The sequence below is a fragment of the Myxine glutinosa genome, chromosome 5 (genome assembly GCF_964187855.1).
Source record: "Myxine glutinosa chromosome 5, kmMyxGlut1.1, whole genome shotgun sequence".
Lineage (NCBI taxonomy): Eukaryota > Metazoa > Chordata > Myxini > Myxiniformes > Myxinidae > Myxine > Myxine glutinosa.
The window spans coordinates 133,917,005-133,929,349 of NC_136265.1; the positions used below are offsets into that span (position 1 = coordinate 133,917,005).

General features: G+C 45.3%; 1 protein-coding gene across 1 annotated transcript in view; it reads right to left on the reverse strand.

Moving 5' to 3' along the window:
• LOC137427042 (uncharacterized) overlaps positions 1 to 12,345 on the reverse strand; it is a 109,576-nt gene that overhangs the window by 61,399 nt on the left and 35,832 nt on the right. The window contains exon 3 of the mRNA XM_078778750.1: positions 5,726 to 5,839. The gene's annotated coding sequence lies outside the window, so the exon portion shown is untranslated. The remainder of the gene's footprint in view (positions 1 to 5,725; positions 5,840 to 12,345) is intronic.

The window sequence follows — 12,345 nt, forward strand, 5'->3', positions numbered from 1 at the left end:
GCCCCAAGGCAGGCCCCAGTGGTAGGCAGCCAGAGTTTGATCAACGTCACCCTTCAGGTGGAGAGATTGCAGCTGGACACTCTACATCCCCCGAAAAAGCACTCTGCAATAAGCCTGCCTCCAAAATGGCCACTCACTCCTCTGAATCACCTTCCTGGCCACTCCCCCACCCCACAGCCAATCATAGGCTTTATACACATGGACCAAACCACTTGGTATAACTCACAGGGGGGTGTGGGGGAAGGAAGAAGAAAAAGGTCACACACCGTAACACCGTCTCTTCAGTGCATTTCTTCATCTTCGTCGTGAGAAATATGTCTTCATGGCCCCTGAGGTTGAGTACTTGGGTCATCGCATCACGCAGAAAGGCATTTTGCCCTCACCAGGTAAAGTGGAAGCTATAATGAATACTCCCGCTCCCACCAATGTATCTGAGCTTCGGGCTTTTCTTGGAATGTTAACCTACTTTGGTAATTTCCTACAAAACCTGAGTACTGTCTTGGAACTGTTGCACATTTTGTTGCACAAAGGCGTTAATTGGAAATGGGGTTCTGCTCAAGAGAAGGCTTTCAGGGATGCAAAAACCCTGTTATGTACATCACCATTGTACATTACGACCCTACGAAAGAGCTCATGTTGAGCTGTGACAGTTCATCTTATGGATTAGGTTGTGCTCTATTGCAAACCAACAATGCTGGTCTTTTGCAACCTGTTGCACATGCATTGAGGAAACTGTCAAGTACGGAACGTTGTTATGGGCAGGTTGACCACAAGGCACTTTCTTGCATTTTTGGAGTAGGTAAAATGCACACCAGTACTTTATGGCTGACATTTCATATTGGAAACTGACCACAAACCCCTCCTCGGTCTGTTGGGGGCAGTATCACCGACTTCATCTGGTCGGGTGCAACGTTGGGCTCTAACCATTGCTGGATATGACTACGAGCTTGTGTACAGGCCAGGACGTGAAATGTATTGTGCAGACGCATTGAGTCGTCTACCGCTTCCGAAAACCTTTGAGGAACCACCTCTTCCAGGTAATGTTGTTCATCTGCTGTCTCAGGTTATTCATGAGAAAGCAACTGTCACTGCAAGGCAAATTGCAAGAGGTACGAGCGACGATCCTACATTGTCGCATGTCAGACGCTGTGTCCTGTCCGGTGATTGGTCATCTTGTGCAAGTGAAGCTAAACCGTATCTAAACAGGAAGGATGAGTTGTCAGTTGATGTGGATTGCCTTCTTTGGGGGAGTCGTATCATCATCCCACCTAAACTACATGAGACAATATTGTCAGAACTACATGATGCTCACCCTGGGATGGTTACTATGAAAACTATAGCCAGAGCTCACTTGTGGTGGCCAAAGCTAGATGATGACATAGAAACCTGCGTACATCATTGTCACACGTCAGGTTAATGCTAAGTCACCGCCGGAAGCACCACTTGAAATGTGGTCATGGCCAGTTAAACCTTGGTCGAGGTTACACATTGATCATGCTGGACCTTTCTTAGGTAAGTTGTTCCTTGTCGTCCTTGATGACCACTCAAAGTGGATTGAGGCTGTTGTTGTACCCTCTACAGGTTCGGTCATTACAATCGAAGCCCTACGCAGTATGTTCGCTATTCATGGTATTCCTGATTGCATTGTATCGGACAACGGCTCATCTTATACCAATGCATAGTTCCTGAACTTTTGCAAGCAAAATGGCATCAAGCATTATACCTCTGCCCCATACAAGCCTGCCAGCAACGGTCAGACTGAGAGAGCCGTTGAGATCGTGAAGAGTGGACTAAAGTGTGTTACGGAAGGCATCTTACAAACTCACTTGGCCCGAGTCCTATTGAGTTATCGCACGCGACCGCATCATGCTACTGGTCGTTCTCCTGCATCAATGTTAATGGGCCACGAGTTAAAGACAAGTTTGTCACTTGTGCACCCAGATACAGTGGCCGATGTCGAATTTAAGAAATTCCAGCAGAAGCATTATCACGAACGTATGTCTCGGTGAGAAGTGGTTGTCTGGGGGTAATTATCGAGAGTGTTGGTAGTCAGATTTTCCTAGTAAAACTGTCTGATGGTAGACTTCAGCGGAAGCACCTTGATCAACTCAGGTTGCGTCACACCAAACCAGTAGAACCACCTGTATTTGTACCGCTACCTGTTCAACCATCTGAGAGAGTGCCTTTATCGCCCCTTGTAACCGCACCTGCACCTGTAGACCATTTACCAGAAACGTCCCCGACCAATGGCTTTCCAGTCGAGGATGTTTCACCCACTGTGAGCGGTGTCATTACCGAACCACCTGTTGCTGTTCGGCGTTCAAGCTGTAAAGGTCGTGCGCCGACTCGCCTTGATCTTTAAGGGGGGAATTGTAACATACTGTGATCTCATATCCTTTTCCGGGCTCCGCCACCTGTTGTGAGAGGGCTTTTTCCGCCCCGAGGGCTTTTTCCTGTGTCGTCACTTCCGGGAATAAACCGCTGTTTGGACGTTTGCTGTGTGTCTCTGAATCCCTCGATTTGCGATTCCATAGATCTCGTAAGGACTTTACAGTTCCCTTAAAAGGACCTTCGATGCAGGATGAGGCCAGTAGGCCCATCAAAGCCTGCTCTGATGTCGCCAACTCATAGTTGGTTGTCCATGCTCTATCCTTGTAAAAGTACTTCCAGTCAAGTAAGGAAGTAGCACTAACATTTTAAAACGTCATTGGAATGACCCTAACAACTCTGAACAAATTGCAAATCCCTACTCCAACTATTGCTGGGAGAGGGATGGCAACCCATCCCCAGTTTAACGTCTGTCCGAGTGACGGCAAACCCATTGATGAATCGCTGTGCCTGTAAAACACCAGATGGACAGTTTCTAGCTGGGTCTGGATTCGAACCCTGCGGGGTAGCTCAAAGGAGAGTGCGCACACTTCTGAGCTATCCTGATCCAGCCATATGTGCGAAACAAATATTGTCTCACAACAGGATCCCGATAAAAGTATCCCATGAGCACCTTACAATTCATACAATCACTGCTCTCTAATCATGCGGAATCTGAAGCATCCATTCTCTCCTTAATGTTACCCATTTCTCTCAATACAAAACGGACTTTTACCCAGAATGCAACACCTCCTTCTATTATTCCTTTCCTATCACACCGACATATCTCTCCTCATTAAACAATGTCTCGCTTACTGCCACTATATCATATTCCTTGCTATCTACTCCAGCTTCAAGATCTTCCATATTACTTTTTAAACTTCTTACTATTTAAGGCCTTCCATTTTACTATCTCACTATTCAAGGTTGACCTTTCCAATCGTGTTATCGGTTACATTTTTCCTTTTTAGCCTCTCCATCCCCTCCAGCCGAAACCCCCTTAATACCTTCCTCAATTCCCACTGCATACCTTGCTGGGAAGCTCTTCCTGGGTTTAGCCTATGGCCATCAATAATTTCCCACCAAAATTATTCCCATTGCTTCCAAAATGCAAAAGCTTGCGGCATTCTTATTCCCTTTTCCTATTCTCAGAATAACAGAAAACATTACCTTTACAACCTTTTGTTTTCAGCCAGTTACCCCAACACCTGTTGGATTCCTGCTGTGTCCCGACACAATATCATTTAACCTTCCTTCAATATCCCTTACTCCCGCTCCTCCGAAATAACACACGACAGTGTTTCTACGATCCTTCCTCCTTCACTCGCCCCACTCTCACCACCACCTGCACTCACTCCACCCTCACCAATGCCTTCACTCGTCCCACTCTCACCACCACCTGCACTCACTCCACCCTCACCACTGCCTTCACTCAACCCACCCTCACCATCGTCTGCACTCCTCCCACTCTCACCACCACCTGCACTCACTCCATCCTCACCACCGTCTGCACTTGCCCCAACCTCACCACCACCTGCACTCGCCCCACCCTCATAACCACCTGCACTCTCTCCACCCTCACCACTGCCTTCACTCACCCCACCCTCACCATCGCCTGCACTCGCCCCACTCTCACCACCACCTGCACTCTCTCCATCCTCATCACTGCCTGCACTTGCCACACCCTCATCACCGCCTGCACTCTCTCCACCCTCATCACCGCCTGCACTCGTCCCACCCTCACCACTGCCTTCATTCACTCCATTCTCACCACCAACTGCACTCTCTCGACTCTCACCACCACCTGCACTCACTTCACCCTCACCACCACCTGCACTCACTCTACCCTCACCCCTGCCTTCACTCACCCCACCCTCATCACCACCTGCACTCACTTGACTCTCACAGCTGCCTGCACTCACTCCACCCTCATCACCACCTGCACTCTCTCCACCTTCATCACCCCCTGCACTCACTCCACCCTCACCACTGCCTTCATTCACTCCATTCTCACCACCACCTGCACTCACTCGACTCTCACCACCACCTGCACTCACTCCACCCTCACCACTGCCTTCACTCACCCCACCCTCATCACCACCTGCACTCACTTGACTCTCACAGCTGCCTGCACTCACTCCACCCTCATCACCACCTGCACTCTCTCTCTCCACCCTCACCACCGTCTGCACTTGCCCCACCCTCAACACAACCTGCACTTACTCCCCCCACCGCTGCCTGCACTCACTCCACCCTCACCACTGCCTTCATTCACTCCATTCTCACCACCACCTGCACTCACTCGACTCTCACCACCACCTGCACTCGCTCCACCCTCACCACAGCCTTCACTCACCCCACCCTCATCACCACCTGCACTCACTTGACTCTCACAGCTGCCTGCACTCACCCCACCCTCATCACCACCTGCACTCACTCCACCCTCATCACCACCTGCACTCTCTCCACCCTCACCACCGTCTGCACTTGCCCCACCCTCAACACAACCTGCACTTACTCCCCCCACCGCTGCCTGCACTGTCCCCACTCTCAGCACCGCGTGCACTCACTCCACCCTCACCACGTCTGCACTCGCCCCACTCTCACCACCGCCTGCACGCACTTCACCCTCACCGCTGCCTGCACTCACTCAACCATCACCACTCGCTCCACCCTCACATCTTGTATTTTTGCAGCGAACTTTTTTTTCTGTAAAACTGGTCTCTCCTTAATGTATTTACCACTTGCTTATGGCAAGAGCACGATCTGTTTGGTGTTCATTATCTTGGCCAGACTTTCCTTTATTGCGTTTGTCTCGGCTCATCTCACAGTGGGATATTTGCACCATCTCTTGGGTCATTAACTCACCAACTGAAATAACCAAGGTGCTGAAAGGGCGACGTACTTATCAGAACGACAAATGTCTTCCTGTTGATTGTTAGCAAACCATCATGAGAAAAAGCCCAACCGTATCATATTTTCATCTATTAAAACATTATTTACCCACGTTCATTAGCTTGGTGTGATTTATGTAACTGCAGTGACATTTATCACGATGACTCTAATAATGTGATTTGTGCAAACGTCCTGAACTTCTTTCAGAGGCAACAGATGGAAAAGCCCGACTGCATCTGTGTTCTTGAATCGTAGATTTGGCTACGCCATTGAATGCTCATATTTATCTATCGATGCAAATACTTTGTCAGGAGAAGTATGATGTAAGATAAGAAATGTTTGACCTTCATATCAAAAAATTATGAAGTTTTTCTTTTTATTACATCTATGAAAAAATGTTTAAAGTTGTCTTCATTTAGAAAGGTAATATCTACACAGATGTGGTAGACCCTCAAGATCTCACCTGGAATATTATGTCCAGGTTGGGTTGCCCCATCTGAGGAAGGACACAGAGAGGGTTCAGCGTACAGTGACTAGACCGATTCCGGGCCTAGCTCGACGATGATATGAGGAGCACCTGAAAGAGACATGAGTTTGTACATTAGAAAGGAGGTGATTACGAGGATGGTTGTTTGAGACGTTTCATATAATGAAGGGTTTCAACAAAATAAGTGCAGAATAATTTTTCAGCAGAATGTAAATTGACAGGACAGGGTTCACAATGTGAGAGTTTAGATGGTCATAAGGCAAGGGTCTTTCACTCAGATAGTAGTTAATGCATGGAAGGGTCTCACTGGAAAGTAGTTGCAGCAGAAACAGTAGACATGTTTGGAATGAAATCAGATAGGTACCCAGAAGTGTTGGATGTAGTGGGGTGCGTGGATAACTGGATATTGGCAGGACTTGTAGGTCGCTTGGATATGGATGGGTGATGGTATACATGGGTAGTGACTGTAATATCTGTGAGAGGGTCTATCAAAAAGTGAAAATCTTGTCGGTGTTTGTCAATTCCTCACTTTATAACCCCCTCACCCCCCCCCCCCCCCAATAAAAAACAAGTACAAAAAGTTTTAATGAAAACAAAAGCCGCGTCGATGTTACACAATGCCTAGATGCAGCTGTGCCTATAACGTCGATGTTATAGGCACAGGACATTCCTATTGATTCGATTACTTGACGTTATTTTTGTGCAAAGTGAAAATATATCTCGGCAATTTCCCGTGTGTGGCGACGAATTTTTAATATATCTCGGCATTTTCCCGTGTTATTTCAGGCGGTGTATGACTGACCATGCCGCGATTTAAAAAAATATATATCTCGGCAATTTCCCGTGTGTGGCGACACGTGAACGAAGCTATGCTCCTCTCTCCACATTATTGTGACGACGTATAAATTAAATATTTCATCGTGACGATTGTCATCAAATGGACGAATTTTTAATATATCTCGGCATTTTCCCGTCTGTTATTTCAGGCGGTGTATGACTGACCTTGCCGCGATTTTAAAAATATATATCTCGGCAATTTCCCGTATGTGGTGACACGTGAACGAAGCTATGCTCCTCTCTCCACATTATTGTGACGACATATAAATTAAATATTTCATCGTGACGATTGTCATCAAATGGACGAATTTTTAATATATCTCGGCATTTTCCCGTCTGTTATTTCGGGCGGTGTATGACTGACCATGCCGCGATTTAAACAAAATATATATATCTCGGCATTTTCCCGTCTGTTATTTCGGGCGGTGTATGACTGACCATGCCGCGATTTAAAAAATATATATCTCAATGGACTTGAAGTTACAGGCCTTTGAGAATTCATTTCGTTCTATAAAGGGCAACTTTCATCGGATTTTCTTCCCGTTTTTTTTCAACCGAGTCTAAAACTATGTTAGCGACTGTGAAAAATGAAATGATATATCGAATTTGATTTGAAATAAAACTGTGTGAGAGAGGAAGACACCACGGGCCTACAAAACAGGCCTCAAAGCTATGCGAGTTAATAAAATGGTGGATATTTGTTTATATGAAGCCTCTCCCAAAATGGGTGGAGCTATGGTTCCCAGAATGGGTGGAGCTTTGAGGTTTTGTCTTCTCTGCAAGAACAACAAGAAGAAGAAGAAGAACAAGAAGAAGAAGAAGAACAACAACAGCAGAGGGCACTCTATGACCAGCGTCTGCGACGCGGCTAAAAACGAGAATAATAATAATCTATACATAATGGATGCGGCAATTGTATCTGTTTCATCCACTCCCCCGAGAGGAGTTAATCTAGGAAGCTGAAACTTTCAGGGATTCATGAGGGGCACCTGAAGTTGTACATATGCAAGTTTCATTTGATTCCATCAAATTAAAAATAAAAATAAAACATTCATGCATCTTGGAATTTCCTACGTTTGGGGGGAGGGTGTGGAAATTGGCATTATCCGAGCTATACAACCACGATGTGTTATATAAGCTCATAAGGAGTACAGATGTTTTCACTTCCGATATGTAACCAGGGATATTTTTATTTTGGGGAGCGATAGAAGCAGTGGCTGTTCCCTATACACCACCCAAATAAAGGGATGTATCAGAAGAACATGTTGCATGCTTGGAGCAAGGTCGCCCATAGGGCAGATGCTCTGCTGTGGTATTAATAATCACAAAGATAATAACCTGACCATCCCCTTCCCACCTTGCTACTCCCATAGGGAGCGGCTGCTCCTCGTAATAATAATCATAATGATAATTAATAATAATGAAACACTCGAGTGATGTCCCTTGTGCTTGCCCCCAATGCTCTCCACATTTTACTTCCTCCCATCCCCGTGGAATTAACAATATATCCTGACAGATCAAATTAATTTGGACTTGAATTAATGTGACGCAACTTTTAAAGGATATAATGCCCCCTTTCGATGATTACTACTCAGCTAAGTTGGTCCCTAAAAGGATCACTGTACGTACATGTAAATTTAAAGGATTATATATAATTAATTGACATATGTGGGAAAATTGAATGAAGATGTGGAGGTTGAAAGAGGTGACAGTGAGGGAGGCATTAAAAGAGAGGCTGAGTAGGGTAGAGGATGATGTGGTTGAGCTTGAAAGTGGTTGGATATCAATGAAAGATAGTCTGTTGGGAGCCGTTGGTGAGGTATGTGGATGGACAAAAGGACCACCGAGGCACTCGGAAACATGGTGGTTGGATGATAAAGTTGGAAAGAAGATTGACAAGAAGAGGAAGAAGTTCAAGGAGTGGCAGAAGGCGAAGGGTATGGGGGCAGAAAAGGCAGAGGATGACAGTTATAAGGCAGCCAAGAAGGCTGCAAAGAAAGAGGTAGCAAAGGCGCAGGAGGCATGTAGGAAAATGTTCGGAGAACGCTTGGATTCGGAAGAGGGTCAGAGAGCGGTATTCAGGATTGCAAAGCAGATAGCGAAAGAGAGGTGTGATGTGATGGGGGTGAGTTGCTTGAAGGATGAAGTGGGACAAATCGTTGAGGACCCAGATGGAATTAAAGAAAGATGGAAGAGATATATGGAAATACTGTTGAATGCAGAGAATGAATGGGATGGCAACATGGAGAGCAACCCAGTTTTAGGACCGGCAGAGAAGATAACCGAGAAGGAAGTTGAGGAAACGATAAAAGCAATGAAGAGTAGAAAAGCGGGAGGGCCGACGGGAGTTGTGGGAGATATGTTGAAGGCAGCGGGAAATTGGGGTGTGAAGAGAATGACAGAGATCTGCAATCTGGTGGTGAAAGAAGGCCGCATTACAGTGGATTGGGAACTGAGTACCCTCGTCCCTCTATACAAGGGGAAAGGTGACCCTCTGGACTGTGGCTCGTACCGATAAAGTTATTGGAGCATGGAATGAAGGTATTGGAAAGGGTGTTGGAGAGGAGGATAAGGAAGAAAGTGAAGATTGACGAAATGCAGTTTGGATTTATGCCAGGAAGAGGAACGACAGATGTGCTTTTTATTGTGAGGCAGTTGCAGGAGAAGTACATGGAGAAGAGGAAGAAGTTGTTTCTTGGGTTTGTTGATCTGGAGAAAGCATTCGATAGGGTTCCACGTGAAGTAGTGACATGGGCATTGAGGAAGTTAGGAGTGGAGGAATGGTTGATCAGAGTTGTGATGGCAATGTACAAAAGAGCGCGCACAGCTGTAAGGATGAAGGACGGGAACAGTGGTGAGATTGAGGTGAAGGTGGGAGTGCATCAGGGGTCGGCACTAAGTCCACTACGATTTGTAGCTGTGATGGAGGTGCTGGCTCGGAACGTAAAGGAGGGTTTACTGTGGGAGTTGTATGCAGATGATCTGGTGTTGATTGCAGAAAGTATGGATGGACTGAAGGAGAAGATGAACAAGTGGAAGGAATGTATGGAGACAAAAGGTCTGAAGGTGAATATCGGAAAAACGAAGGTGATAGCAAGTGGTAAAGCATGTGGTGAGGTGGAAATAACTGGGAAGCGGCCGTGTGCTGTGTGCAGGAAGGGTGTCAGAGTGAACTCCATTCAATGTACAATGTGCGCTGAGTGGGTTCATCGAAAATGTAGTCGTTTGAGAGGGTCACTAACCAGTGTGGCAGCTACATTCAAGTGTAAGGTGTGCACAGAGGGAGCTGCAGATGGAGGAAATGTTGAGTTGGATCTTGGAGACGGCGTGAAGCTGGAAGGTGTGAAAACATTTTGATACCTAGGAGACATGCTGAATGGAGAAGGTGGATCAGACTCGGCAACGGTTGCTGGAGTGAGATGTGCATGGAAGAAGTTTCGGGAACTGAGTGGCGTGCTGATGAGGAGGGGAGTGTCGTTGAAGCTGAAGGGAAAGGTGTATGCTGCATGTGTGAGAAGTGTTATGATTTATGGGAGTGAGACATGGGTAATGAACGTAGAACAGCAACGAAGGCTGGAAAGGGTGGAAATGCGAATGGTTCGGTGGATGTGTGGAGTATCGTTGAAAGAGAGGAAGACAAATGATGAATTGTGAAAGATGATGGGAATAGAGCCTGTGATTGATGCTGTGAAGAGAAACAGATTGAGATGGTTTGGTCATGTGTTGAGGAAGGATGAAAGTGACTAGTTGAGAAGAGTGATGGAAATGAATGTAGAAGGAAGTTGAGGATGGGGAAGACCGAGAAAGACTTGGCTGAAGATGGTCGAAGAAGAAATGCGGGCAAGGGGGTTAACAAGGGGAGATGCAGAAAATAGGGCAAAATGGAGAAGATTGTCATGGGGACCGCAAGGCTAACCCCCGCTCTTGCAGGGAAAATGGCCTAAAAATGCCTGTTGTTGTTGTTGTATATGTGGGAAAATTCCATGCCCAGACCAGAAATCTAACCTCGGTCCTCTGGTGAACCATACCATACAGTTCACGAGAGGACCTGGGTTTGATTCCTAGTCTGGGCATGGAATTTTCCCACATATGTTAATTAATTTTATATATACTGTATATTATATATATATACTATATATATATATATATATATATATATATATATATATATATGTTTAGTAAAACTCCCGCTTGGAGTTTGCAAAAAAGCACCTAAAGGACTCTCAGACTGTGAGAACCAAGATTCTGTGAGCTTTCATGTGTGTTTCACTGAGGAGAGTCGTCCGTCTGCCATAAAGCCCAGATCGGTGGAGTGATTGTTGTCCTTCTGGAAGTTTCTCCCATCTCCACACAGGATCTCTTGGGCTCAGCCAGAGTGACCATCGGGTTCTTGGTCACCTCTCTTACCAAGGCCCTTCTCCCCCGATTGCTCAGTTTGGCCGGGCGGCCAGCTCTAGGAAGAGTCCTGGTTGTTCCAAACTTCTTCCATTTAAGAATTATGGAGGCCACTGTGCTCTTGGGAACCTTCAATGAAGCAGAATTTTTTTTGTAGGCTTCCCCAGATCTGTGCCTCGACACAATCCTGTCTCTAAGCTCTGCAGGCAGTTCCTTCGACCTCATGGCTTGATTTTTGCTCTGATATGCATTGTCAGCTGTGAGACCTTATATAGACAGGTGTGTGCCTTTCCAAATCATGTCCAATCAATTGAATTTACCACAGGTGGACTCCAATCAAGGTGTAGAAACATCTCAAAGATGATCAAGAGAAATGGGAGGCACCTGAGCTAAATTTCAAGTGTCATAGCAAAGGGTCTGAATACTTATGTCAATGTGATATTTCAGTTTTTTTCTTTTTAATAAATTTGCAAAACTTTCTAAAATCCTGTTTTCTCTTTGTTATTATGGGGTATTGAGTGTAGATTGACGAGGGAAAAAATGAATTTGAACGATTTCAGCATAAGGCTGCAACATAACAAAATGTGAAAAAAGTGAAGGGGTCTGAATACTTTCTGAATGCACTGTACATATATATCTATCTATAATTCCAGTAATCTCTGTGTGTTTGTTTGTTTGTCTGTGACCGCTGTTTCTCGACAACCACGGGTCCGATATACTTTAAACTTGCCAGGTATATTGCTGGGGACCCGAGGATGTGCCTTTTCAAGGTTTCATATTAATCGGACAATTACTTACCGAGCTATGTCCAAAAAACGATTCAACCAATCAGAGAGCAGCGAGCTATCGCGTGTGCCGAACGTGGCGAACACACTCTGCCTCGGACGGCACATTTGAGAGCGTATTCATTTATTTCACGTTGGCAAACTATGTTGGCGCTATGTTGGCGTTAAACTATGTTTTACAACTAATTAAAACCATTTCATGTAAATAGAGGGGGGGGGGATTGTCACTGTACTCGCAAGCCGTTCGCCGTTCGCTTTGGCGTTGCGAATGAACCAAAACATTTCATGGACCAAACCATTTCATGTAAAGCGTTCGCCGTTCGCTTTGGCGTTGCGAATGGACCAAAACATTTCATGAACCAAACCATTTCATGTAAATAGAGGGGGGGATATAATTTTAGATATAGATATAGTACGGGCATGCCCTAGTTTAGTAAAAATGCTATGTATATATATATATATATATATATACATACTATATATTTTTTTTTTGTAAAAATGCTATCTATATAAATATATATAATATATATATATATATATGTTATTTTTTTAGTAAAAATGCTATATATATATATATAA